At 46.0% G+C, this 12,050-nt stretch overlaps 11 non-coding genes across 11 annotated transcripts; 5 read left to right on the top strand and 6 right to left on the bottom strand.

Moving 5' to 3' along the window:
* Positions 1-334: 334 nt before the first annotated feature.
* LOC146819223 (U6 spliceosomal RNA) lies at positions 335-441 on the bottom strand. Its single transcript, XR_014963986.1, has one exon. It is a non-coding gene; the product is annotated as a U6 spliceosomal RNA (small nuclear RNA).
* A 772-nt stretch (positions 442-1,213) lies between these two features.
* Positions 1,214-1,286, top strand: TRNAR-ACG (transfer RNA arginine (anticodon ACG)). The gene has a single exon. It is a non-coding gene; the product is annotated as a tRNA-Arg (tRNA).
* Positions 1,287-2,283: 997 nt separating this feature from the next.
* Positions 2,284-2,390, bottom strand: LOC146819221 (U6 spliceosomal RNA). The gene has a single exon (XR_014963985.1). It is a non-coding gene; the product is annotated as a U6 spliceosomal RNA (small nuclear RNA).
* Positions 2,391-3,162: 772 nt separating this feature from the next.
* On the top strand, positions 3,163-3,235 carry TRNAR-ACG (transfer RNA arginine (anticodon ACG)). Its single transcript has one exon. It is a non-coding gene; the product is annotated as a tRNA-Arg (tRNA).
* Positions 3,236-4,232: 997 nt separating this feature from the next.
* On the bottom strand, positions 4,233-4,339 carry LOC146819219 (U6 spliceosomal RNA). The gene has a single exon (XR_014963984.1). It is a non-coding gene; the product is annotated as a U6 spliceosomal RNA (small nuclear RNA).
* Positions 4,340-5,111: 772 nt separating this feature from the next.
* TRNAR-ACG (transfer RNA arginine (anticodon ACG)) lies at positions 5,112-5,184 on the top strand. The gene has a single exon. It is a non-coding gene; the product is annotated as a tRNA-Arg (tRNA).
* A 1,007-nt stretch (positions 5,185-6,191) lies between these two features.
* On the bottom strand, positions 6,192-6,298 carry LOC146819217 (U6 spliceosomal RNA). The gene has a single exon (XR_014963982.1). It is a non-coding gene; the product is annotated as a U6 spliceosomal RNA (small nuclear RNA).
* A 774-nt stretch (positions 6,299-7,072) lies between these two features.
* TRNAR-ACG (transfer RNA arginine (anticodon ACG)) lies at positions 7,073-7,145 on the top strand. The gene has a single exon. It is a non-coding gene; the product is annotated as a tRNA-Arg (tRNA).
* A 1,007-nt stretch (positions 7,146-8,152) lies between these two features.
* On the bottom strand, positions 8,153-8,259 carry LOC146819215 (U6 spliceosomal RNA). Its single transcript, XR_014963981.1, has one exon. It is a non-coding gene; the product is annotated as a U6 spliceosomal RNA (small nuclear RNA).
* Positions 8,260-10,113: 1,854 nt separating this feature from the next.
* LOC146819214 (U6 spliceosomal RNA) lies at positions 10,114-10,220 on the bottom strand. The gene has a single exon (XR_014963980.1). It is a non-coding gene; the product is annotated as a U6 spliceosomal RNA (small nuclear RNA).
* Positions 10,221-10,986: 766 nt separating this feature from the next.
* Positions 10,987-11,059, top strand: TRNAR-ACG (transfer RNA arginine (anticodon ACG)). The gene has a single exon. It is a non-coding gene; the product is annotated as a tRNA-Arg (tRNA).
* Positions 11,060-12,050: the final 991 nt, after the last annotated feature.

Below are 12,050 nucleotides of genomic sequence, written 5' to 3'. Positions count from 1 at the left end.
CAGCCCTGAGGCCATCATTTGCATAGGCCCTCCCCTTCTCTTTCTCTTGCTTCCCACAAAGCAACGCATCGCTGGCAGCAGTATAGATTTGGGGGTTGTGAAGAATAATGACAGGGAGGCTGAAGAAGGGAAAGAAAAGTCCCAGAAGTCCTGCAGGCTTCCTTGCTAAATGCAGCTGGCCATAGAGTGCACCTTCATTACTGCGAGGTAAATACATTAAAAATGTTGAGGAGAGACAAATTGAAAAATAGATATTAGGAGGAAAGCACTGGAACCTGCTTTATTATTTCAATTAGTCTTGAAAACATAGAACATTTCTCTTCTGAAAGCTGGTAAAAATATGGAACGCTTCACGAATTTGCGTGTCATCCTTGCGCAGGGGCCATGCTAATCTTCTCTGTATCGTTCCAATTTTAGTATATGTGCCGCCGAAGCGAGCACACTTCATTGATGAACCTACAATGTTTATAAACTCTCTAAATCTACGGTCTCTAGACATAGGGTGGCCTGGCAGAGATGCTCGTATGGCCAGTAAGCATTCAAATCTGAGCCAATGGGCAAAAATGCATGAAGAGTAACAATCCATTATTCTTCACTGCATTTGTGGTCCAAGACTTCACCAATTGGAAGTATGTAGATTATGCCAGGGTTGCAAAGGCTCATGGTTCAGGCTACTGACAAGGAACATTGTGACATCATGCTGCCTGTGGAACAGTGATATTAAAGGTGAGACAGCTGCACAGTAGGTTAGGTGAAGGGCTCTGAGAGGTGAAAGGCAGCATGCTTGGGTCCCTGGACAAGGTGAGCCTATGACAAGGTGTCTGAATTTTCGCCTGTATTGTAATATTAAACACTTTATTGTTGTACCCGCCTGCTGATTAAGGAGTCCTCAAGATCAGCTCCACACAGACGTGGAACTGATGATGTTAATGCAGAATATTTAAGAAACTGAGGCTGATCTAAAACATTTCCTTGGACCTAGGACCATTTCCCCTGACTTTTAGGTCCTTCGTCCTCCTAAAGACCTTTGTATAAGTTAGGAACACCTGACAGAACAGAATTTCAGGAGGTCAGGTGGGTTTACTTGTGTCTTCTGGTTGTGAGCAGTAAACGTGGCTAAAAAGGTTGATGGAATGGTGTTTTAAAACACACACACACACACACACACAACTTCTGGTCCTCTTAAGGACAAAAGTATGGGTAATCCTACATGGGGCCAGTGGCGCAATGGATAACGCGTCTGACTACGGATCAGAAGATTGTAGGTTCGACTCCTATCTGGCTCGAAAGGGTCATAGGTCCCTGTTTTATGGTATTCCTGTGGAATTCTTATTTACCTCAGACTTGTTGTAGGTTCAATATTCTCGAGCAGGACTCATCCAGCAGTCGTTCCATGGTAGGGCTGCAGTAATAGGACCACGGCTAGTTAAAAGTTTCCCATTTGCTGCTGGATTCTATGTGAAGGCCGTCATGTGGTGTGCTGCTTTTGTATTTCAACATGGGTCTCTGAGTCTCTAAACTAGGAAAAAATCTTGTTGAGAAAAGTGTGTGTGAGAGGGTCTGTGGGTGCAGGCAGGTGTGTGCACTTGAGTGCTGACCCATTTACATGTGTGAGAGGGACAAGCAAATTGCCTGTGGGATGTAGGCCTACAACTGGAACCAAGCAGCCAGGCAGAACCACAGGTAAGGAGAGAGGAAGGCAGTTCATTATTAGAGCAGGATCATGAGCATCTTGCCCTGCTCCCTTCTGCCCCGATCGGCCACGACCTCTCTATTAGGGTGGAGGGTGAACATTTCTTGGACCTCAGAAACTGAGGGATGCAGCGCCGATATGTCCTCCAAGGGCCTAGAGGACCTGGTGCCCAATCATGCCTGGTGTTTTTCAGCTTACCCGACCAATCTGGTTGCAAGGCGGATTTGAACAGTACTGCTGAAAAGGGACTCCCAGACAGCCCTGAGGCCATCATTTGCATAGGCCCTCCCCTTCTCTTTCTCTTGCTTCCCACAAAGCAACGCATCGCTGGCAGCAGTATAGATTTGGGGGTTGTGAAGAATAATGACAGGGAGGCTGAAGAAGGGAAAGAAAAGTCCCAGAAGTCCTGCAGGCTTCCTTGCTAAATGCAGCTGGCCATAGAGTGCACCTTCATTACTGCGAGGTAAATACATTAAAAATGTTGAGGAGAGACAAATTGAAAAATAGATATTAGGAGGAAAGCACTGGAACCTGCTTTATTATTTCAATTAGTCTTGAAAACATAGAACATTTCTCTCCTGAAAGCTGGTAAAAATATGGAACGCTTCACGAATTTGCGTGTCATCCTTGCGCAGGGGCCATGCTAATCTTCTCTGTATCGTTCCAATTTTAGTATATGTGCCGCCGAAGCGAGCACACTTCATTGATGAACCTACAATGTTTATAAACTCTCTAAATCTACGGTCTCTAGACATAGGGTGGCCTGGCAGAGATGCTCGTATGGCCAGTAAGCATTCAAATCTGAGCCAATGGGCAAAAATGCATGAAGAGTAACAATCCATTATTCTTCACTGCATTTGTGGTCCAAGACTTCACCAATTGGAAGTATGTAGATTATGCCAGGGTTGCAAAGGCTCATGGTTCAGGCTACTGACAAGGAACATTGTGACATCATGCTGCCTGTGGAACAGTGATATTAAAGGTGAGACAGCTGCACAGTAGGTTAGGTGAAGGGCTCTGAGAGGTGAAAGGCAGCATGCTTGGGTCCCTGGACAAGGTGAGCCTATGACAAGGTGTCTGAATTTTCGCCTGTATTGTAATATTAAACACTTTATTGTTGTACCCGCCTGCTGATTAAGGAGTCCTCAAGATCAGCTCCACACAGACGTGGAACTGATGATGTTAATGCAGAATATTTAAGAAACTGAGGCTGATCTAAAACATTTCCTTGGACCTAGGACCATTTCCCCTGACTTTTAGGTCCTTCGTCCTCCTAAAGTCCTTTGTATAAGTTAGGAACACCTGACAGAACAGAATTTCAGGAGGTCAGGTGGGTTTACTTGTGTCTTCTGGTTGTGAGCAGTAAACGTGGCTAAAAAGGTTGATGGAATGGTGTTTTAAAACACACACACACACACACACACAACTTCTGGTCCTCTTAAGGACAAAAGTATGGGTAATCCTACATGGGGCCAGTGGCGCAATGGATAACGCGTCTGACTACGGATCAGAAGATTGTAGGTTCGACTCCTATCTGGCTCGAAAGGGTCATAGGTCCCTGTTTTATGGTATTCCTGTGGAATTCTTATTTACCTCAGACTTGTTGTAGGTTCAATATTCTCGAGCAGGACTCATCCAGCAGTCGTTCCATGGTAGGGCTGCAGTAATAGGACCACGGCTAGTTAAAAGTTTCCCATTTGCTGCTGGATTCTATGTGAAGGCCGTCATGTGGTGTGCTGCTTTTGTATTTCAACATGGGTCTCTGAGTCTCTAAACTAGGAAAAAATCTTGTTGAGAAAAGTGTGTGTGAGAGGGTCTGTGGGTGCAGGCAGGTGTGTGCACTTGAGTGCTGACCCATTTACATGTGTGAGAGGGACAAGCAAATTGCCTGTGGGATGTAGGCCTACAACTGGAACCAAGCAGCCAGGCAGAACCACAGGTAAGGAGAGAGGAAGGCAGTTCATTATTAGAGCAGGATCATGAGCATCTTGCCCTGCTCCCTTCTGCCCCGATCGGCCACGACCTCTCTATTAGGGTGGAGGGTGAACATTTCTTGGACCTCAGAAACTGAGGGATGCAGCGCCGATATGTCCTCCAAGGGCCTAGAGGACCTGGTGCCCAATCATGCCTGGTGTTTTTCAGCTTACCCGACCAATCTGGTTGCAAGGCGGATTTTAACAGTACTGCTGAAAAGGGACTCCCAGACAGCCCTGAGGCCATCATTTGCATAGGCCCTCCCCTTCTCTTTCTCTTGCTTCCCACAAAGCAACGCATCGCTGGCAGCAGTATAGATTTGGGGGTTGTGAAGAATAATGACAGGGAGGCTGAAGAAGGGAAAGAAAAGTCCCAGAAGTCCTGCAGGCTTCCTTGCTAAATGCAGCTGGCCATAGAGTGCACCTTCATTACTGCGAGGTAAATACATAAAAAATGTTGAGGAGAGACAAATTGAAAAATAGATATTAGGAGGAAAGCACTGGAACCTGCTTTATTATTACAATTAGTCTTGAAAACATAGAACATTTCTCTCCTGAAAGCTGGTAAAAATATGGAACGCTTCACGAATTTGCGTGTCATCCTTGCGCAGGGGCCATGCTAATCTTCTCTGTATCGTTCCAATTTTAGTATATGTGCCGCCGAAGCGAGCACACTTCATTGATGAACCTACAATGTTTATAAACTCTCTAAATCTACGGTCTCTAGACATAGGGTGGCCTGGCAGAGATGCTCGTATGGCCAGTAAGCATTCAAATCCGAGCCAATGGGCAAAAATGCATGAAGAGTAACAATCCATTATTCTTCACTGCATTTGTGGTCCAAGACTTCACCAATTGGAAGTATGTAGATTATGCCAGGGTTGCAAAGGCTCATGGTTCAGGCTACTGACAAGGAACATTGTGACATCATGCTGCCTGTGGAACAGTGATATTAAAGGTGAGACAGCTGCACAGTAGGTTAGGTGAAGGGCTCTGAGAGGTGAAAGGCAGCATGCTTGGGTCCCTGGACAAGGTGAGCCTATGACAAGGTGTCTGAATTTTCGCCTGTATTGTAATATTAAACACTTTATTGTTGTACCCGCCTGCTGATTAAGGAGTCCTCAAGATCAGCTCCACACAGACGTGGAACTGATGATGTTAATGCAGAATATTTAAGAAACTGAGGCTGATCTAAAACATTTCCTTGGACCTAGGACCATTTCCCCTGACTTTTAGGTCCTTCGTCCTCCTAAAGTCCTTTGTATAAGTTAGGAACACCTGACAGAACAGAATTTCAGGAGGTCAGGTGGGTTTACTTGTGTCTTCTGGTTGTGAGCAGTAAACGTGGCTAAAAAGGTTGATCGAATGGTGTTTTAAAACACACACACACACACACACACAACTTCTGGTCCTCTTAAGGACAAAAGTATGGGTAATCCTACATGGGGCCAGTGGCGCAATGGATAACGCGTCTGACTACGGATCAGAAGATTGTAGGTTCGACTCCTATCTGGCTCGAAAGGGTCATAGGTCCCTGTTTTATGGTATTCCTGTGGAATTCTTATTTACCTCAGACTTGTTGTAGGTTCAATATTCTCGAGCAGGACTCATCCAGCAGTCGTTCCATGGTAGGGCTGCAGTAATAGGACCACGGCTAGTTAAAAGTTTCCCATTTGCTGCTGGATTCTATGTGAAGGCCGTCATGTGGTGTGCTGCTTTTGTATTTCAACATGGGTCTCTGAGTCTCTAAACTAGGAAAAAATCTTGTTGAGAAAAGTGTGTGTGAGAGGGTCTGTGGGTGCAGGCAGGTGTGTGCACTTGAGTGCTGACCCATTTACATGTGTGAGAGGGACAAGCAAATTGCCTGTGGGATGTAGGCCTACAACTGGAACCAAGCAGCCAGGCAGAACCACAGGTAAGGAGAGAGGAAGGCAGTTCATTATTAGAGCAGGATCATGAGCATCTTGCCCTGCTCCCTTCTGCCCCGATCGGCCACGATCGGCCAAGACCTCTCTATTAGGGTGGAGGGTGAACATTTCTTGGACCTCAGAAACTGAGGGATGCAGCGCCGATATGTCCTCCAAGGGCCTAGAGGACCTGGTGCCCAATCATGCCTGGTGTTTTTCAGCTTACCCGACCAATCTGGTTGCAAGGCGGATTTTAACAGTACTGCTGAAAAGGGACTCCCAGACAGCCCTGAGGCCATCATTTGCATAGGCCCTCCCCTTCTCTTTCTCTTGCTTCCCACAAAGCAACGCATCGCTGGCAGCAGTATAGATTTGGGGGTTGTGAAGAATAATGACAGGGAGGCTGAAGAAGGGAAAGAAAAGTCCCAGAAGTCCTGCAGGCTTCCTTGCTAAATGCAGCTGGCCATAGAGTGCACCTTCATTACTGCGAGGTAAATACATTAAAAATGTTGAGGAGAGACAAATTGAAAAATAGATATTAGGAGGAAAGCACTGGAACCTGCTTTATTATTTCAATTAGTCTTGAAAACATAGAACATTTCTCTCCTGAAAGCTGGTAAAAATATGGAACGCTTCACGAATTTGCGTGTCATCCTTGCGCAGGGGCCATGCTAATCTTCTCTGTATCGTTCCAATTTTAGTATATGTGCCGCCGAAGCGAGCACACTTCATTGATGAACCTACAATGTTTATAAACTCTCTAAATCTACGGTCTCTAGACATAGGGTGGCCTGGCAGAGATGCTCGTATGGCCAGTAAGCATTCAAATCTGAGCCAATGGGCAAAAATGCATGAAGAGTAACAATCCATTATTCTTCACTGCATTTGTGGTCCAAGACTTCACCAATTGGAAGTATGTAGATTATGCCAGGGTTGCAAAGGCTCATGGTTCAGGCTACTGACAAGGAACATTGTGACATCATGCTGCCTGTGGAACAGTGATATTAAAGGTGAGACAGCTGCACAGTAGGTTAGGTGAAGGGCTCTGAGAGGTGAAAGGCAGCATGCTTGGGTCCCTGGACAAGGTGAGCCTATGACAAGGTGTCTGAATTTTCGCCTGTATTGTAATATTAAACACTTTATTGTTGTACCCGCCTGCTGATTAAGGAGTCCTCAAGATCAGCTCCACACAGACGTGGAACTGATGATGTTAATGCAGAATATTTAAGAAACTGAGGCTGATCTAAAACATTTCCTTGGACCTAGGACCATTTCCCCTGACTTTTAGGTCCTTCGTCCTCCTAAAGTCCTTTGTATAAGTTAGGAACACCTGACAGAACAGAATTTCAGGAGGTCAGGTGGGTTTACTTGTGTCTTCTGGTTGTGAGCAGTAAACGTGGCTAAAAAGGTTGATGGAATGGTGTTTTAAAACACACACACACACACACACACACAACTTCTGGTCCTCTTAAGGACAAAAGTATGGGTAATCCTACATGGGGCCAGTGGCGCAATGGATAACGCGTCTGACTACGGATCAGAAGATTGTAGGTTCGACTCCTATCTGGCTCGAAAGGGTCATAGGTCCCTGTTTTATGGTATTCCTGTGGAATTCTTATTTACCTCAGACTTGTTGTAGGTTCAATATTCTCGAGCAGGACTCATCCAGCAGTCGTTCCATGGTAGGGCTGCAGTAATAGGACCACGGCTAGTTAAAAGTTTCCCATTTGCTGCTGGATTCTATGTGAAGGCCGTCATGTGGTGTGCTGCTTTTGTATTTCAACATGGGTCTCTGAGTCTCTAAACTAGGAAAAAATCTTGTTGAGAAAAGTGTGTGTGAGAGGGTCTGTGGGTGCAGGCAGGTGTGTGCACTTGAGTGCTGACCCATTTACATGTGTGAGAGGGACAAGCAAATTGCCTGTGGGATGTAGGCCTACAACTGGAACCAAGCAGCCAGGCAGAACCACAGGTAAGGAGAGAGGAAGGCAGTTCATTATTAGAGCAGGATCATGAGCATCTTGCCCTGCTCCCTTCTGCCCCGATCGGCCCCGATCGGCCAAGACCTCTCTATTAGGGTGGAGGGTGAACATTTCTTGGACCTCAGAAACTGAGGGATGCAGCGCCGATATGTCCTCCAAGGGCCTAGAGGACCTGGTGCCCAATCATGCCTGGTGTTTTTCAGCTTACCCGACCAATCTGGTTGCAAGGCGGATTTTAACAGTACTGCTGAAAAGGGACTCCCAGACAGCCCTGAGGCCATCATTTGCATAGGCCCTCCCCTTCTCTTTCTCTTGCTTCCCACAAAGCAACGCATCGCTGGCAGCAGTATAGATTTGGGGGTTGTGAAGAATAATGACAGGGAGGCTGAAGAAGGAAAAGAAAAGTCCCAGAAGTCCTGCAGGCTTCCTTGCTAAATGCAGCTGGCCATAGAGTGCACCTTCATTACTGCGAGGTAAATACATTAAAAATGTTGAGGAGAGACAAATTGAAAAATAGATATTAGGAGGAAAGCACTGGAACCTGCTTTATTATTTCAATTAGTCTTGAAAACATAGAACATTTCTCTCCTGAAAGCTGGTAAAAATATGGAACGCTTCACGAATTTGCGTGTCATCCTTGCGCAGGGGCCATGCTAATCTTCTCTGTATCGTTCCAATTTTAGTATATGTGCCGCCGAAGCGAGCACACTTCATTGATGAACCTACAATGTTTATAAACTCTCTAAATCTACGGTCTCTAGACATAGGGTGGCCTGGCAGAGATGCTCGTATGGCCAGTAAGCATTCAAATCTGAGCCAATGGGCAAAAATGCATGAAGAGTAACAATCCATTATTCTTCACTGCATTTGTGGTCCAAGACTTCACCAATTGGAAGTATGTAGATTATGCCAGGGTTGCAAAGGCTCATGGTTCAGGCTACTGACAAGGAACATTGTGACATCATGCTGCCTGTGGAACAGTGATATTAAAGGTGAGACAGCTGCACAGTAGGTTAGGTGAAGGGCTCTGAGAGGTGAAAGGCAGCATGCTTGGGTCCCTGGACAAGGTGAGCCTATGACAAGGTGTCTGAATTTTCGCCTGTATTGTAATATTAAACACTTTATTGTTGTACCCGCCTGCTGATTAAGGAGTCCTCAAGATCAGCTCCACACAGACGTGGAACTGATGATGTTAATGCAGAATATTTAAGAAACTGAGGCTGATCTAAAACATTTCCTTGGACCTAGGACCATTTCCCCTGACTTTTAGGTCCTTCGTCCTCCTAAAGTCCTTTGTATAAGTTAGGAACACCTGACAGAACAGAATTTCAGGAGGTCAGGTGGGTTTACTTGTGTCTTCTGGTTGTGAGCAGTAAACGTGGCTAAAAAGGTTGATGGAATGGTGTTTTAAAACACACACACACACACACACACACAACTTCTGGTCCTCTTAAGGACAAAAGTATGGGTAATCCTACATGTGGCCAGTGGCGCAATGGATAACGCGTCTGACTACGGATCAGAAGATTGTAGGTTCGACTCCTATCTGGCTCGAAAGGGTCATAGGTCCCTGTTTTATGGTATTCCTGTGGAATTCTTATTTACCTCAGACTTGTTGTAGGTTCAATATTCTCGAGCAGGACTCATCCAGCAGTCGTTCCATGGTAGGGCTGCAGTAATAGGACCACGGCTAGTTAAAAGTTTCCCATTTGCTGCTGGATTCTATGTGAAGGCCGTCATGTGGTGTGCTGCTTTTGTATTTCAACATGGGTCTCTGAGTCTCTAAACTAGGAAAAAATCTTGTTGAGAAAAGTGTGTGTGAGAGGGTCTGTGGGTGCAGGCAGGTGTGTGCACTTGAGTGCTGACCCATTTACATGTGTGAGAGGGACAAGCAAATTGCCTGTGGGATGTAGGCCTACAACTGGAACCAAGCAGCCAGGCAGAACCACAGGTAAGGAGAGAGGAAGGCAGTTCATTATTAGAGCAGGATCATGAGCATCTTGCCCTGCTCCCTTCTGCCCCGATCGGCCCCGATCGGCCAAGACCTCTCTATTAGGGTGGAGGGTGAACATTTCTTGGACCTCAGAAACTGAGGGATGCAGCGCCGATATGTCCTCCAAGGGCCTAGAGGACCTGGTGCCCAATCATGCCTGGTGTTTTTCAGCTTACCCGACCAATCTGGTTGCAAGGCGGATTTTAACAGTACTGCTGAAAAGGGACTCCCAGACAGCCCTGAGGCCATCATTTGCATAGGCCCTCCCCTTCTCTTTCTCTTGCTTCCCACAAAGCAACGCATCGCTGGCAGCAGTATAGATTTGGGGGTTGTGAAGAATAATGACAGGGAGGCTGAAGAAGGGAAAGAAAAGTCCCAGAAGTCCTGCAGGCTTCCTTGCTAAATGCAGCTGGCCATAGAGTGCACCTTCATTACTGCGAGGTAAATACATTAAAAATGTTGAGGAGAGACAAATTGAAAAATAGATATTAGGAGGAAAGCACTGGAACCTGCTTTATTATTTCAATTAGTCTTGAAAACATAGAACATTTCTCTCCTGAAAGCTGGTAAAAATATGGAACGCTTCACGAATTTGCGTGTCATCCTTGCGCAGGGGCCATGCTAATCTTCTCTGTATCGTTCCAATTTTAGTATATGTGCCGCCGAAGCGAGCACACTTCATTGATGAACCTACAATGTTTATAAACTCTCTAAATCTACGGTCTCTAGACATAGGGTGGCCTGGCAGAGATGCTCGTATGGCCAGTAAGCATTCAAATCTGAGCCAATGGGCAAAAATGCATGAAGAGTAACAATCCATTATTCTTCACTGCATTTGTGGTCCAAGACTTCACCAATTGGAAGTATGTAGATTATGCCAGGGTTGCAAAGGCTCATGGTTCAGGCTACTGACAAGGAACATTGTGACATCATGCTGCCTGTGGAACAGTGATATTAAAGGTGAGACAGCTGCACAGTAGGTTAGGTGAAGGGCTCTGAGAGGTGAAAGGCAGCATGCTTGGGTCCCTGGACAAGGTGAGCCTATGACAAGGTGTCTGAATTTTCGCCTGTATTGTAATATTAAACACTTTATTGTTGTACCCGCCTGCTGATTAAGGAGTCCTCAAGATCAGCTCCACACAGACGTGGAACTGATGATGTTAATGCAGAATATTTAAGAAACTGAGGCTGATCTAAAACATTTCCTTGGACCTAGGACCATTTCCCCTGACTTTTAGGTCCTTCGTCCTCCTAAAGTCCTTTGTATAAGTTAGGAACACCTGACAGAACAGAATTTCAGGAGGTCAGGTGGGTTTACTTGTGTCTTCTGGTTGTGAGCAGTAAACGTGGCTAAAAAGGTTGATGGAATGGTGTTTTAAAACACACACACACACACAACTTCTGGTCCTCTTAAGGACAAAAGAATGGGTAATCCTACATGGGGCCAGTGGCGCAATGGATAACGCGTCTGACTACGGATCAGAAGATTGTAGGTTCGACTCCTATCTGGCTCGAAAGGGTCATAGGTCCCTGTTTTATGGTATTCCTGTGGAATTCTTATTTACCTCAGACTTGTTGTAGGTTCAATATTCTCGAGCAGGACTCATCCAGCAGTCGTTCCATGGTAGGGCTGCAGTAATAGGACCACGGCTAGTTAAAAGTTTCCCATTTGCTGCTGGATTCTATGTGAAGGCCGTCATGTGGTGTGCTGCTTTTGTATTTCAACATGGGTCTCTGAGTCTCTAAACTAGGAAAAAATCTTGTTGAGAAAAGTGTGTGTGAGAGGGTCTGTGGGTGCAGGCAGGTGTGTGCACTTGAGTGCTGACCCATTTACATGTGTGAGAGGGACAAGCAAATTGCCTGTGGGATGTAGGCCTACAACTGGAACCAAGCAGCCAGGCAGAACCACAGGTAAGGAGAGAGGAAGGCAGTTCATTATTAGAGCAGGATCATGAGCATCTTGCCCTGCTCCCTTCTGCCCGATCGGCCCCGATCGGCCAAGACCTCTCTATTAGGGTGGAGGGTGAACATTTCTTGGACCTCAGAAACTGAGGGATGCAGCGCCGATATGTCCTCCAAGGGCCTAGAGGACCTGGTGCCCAATCATGCCTGGTGTTTTTCAGCTTACCCGACCAATCTGGTTGCAAGGCGGATTTTAACAGTACTGCTGAAAAGGGACTCCCAGACAGCCCTGAGGCCATCATTTGCATAGGCCCTCCCCTTCTCTTTCTCTTGCTTCCCACAAAGCAACGCATCGCTGGCAGCAGTATAGATTTGGGGGTTGTGAAGAATAATGACAGGGAGGCTGAAGAAGGGAAAGAAAAGTCCCAGAAGTCCTGCAGGCTTCCTTGCTAAATGCAGCTGGCCATAGAGTGCACCTTCATTACTGCGAGGTAAATACATTAAAAATGTTGAGGAGAGACAAATTGAAAAATAGATATTAGGAGGAAAGCACTGGAACCTGCTTTATTATTTCAATTAGTCTTGAAAACATAGAACATTTCT

This window comes from Triturus cristatus, chromosome 6 (genome assembly GCF_964204655.1).
Source record: "Triturus cristatus chromosome 6, aTriCri1.1, whole genome shotgun sequence".
Lineage (NCBI taxonomy): Eukaryota > Metazoa > Chordata > Amphibia > Caudata > Salamandridae > Triturus > Triturus cristatus.
This window is presented reverse-complemented; position numbering and strand designations above follow the sequence as displayed.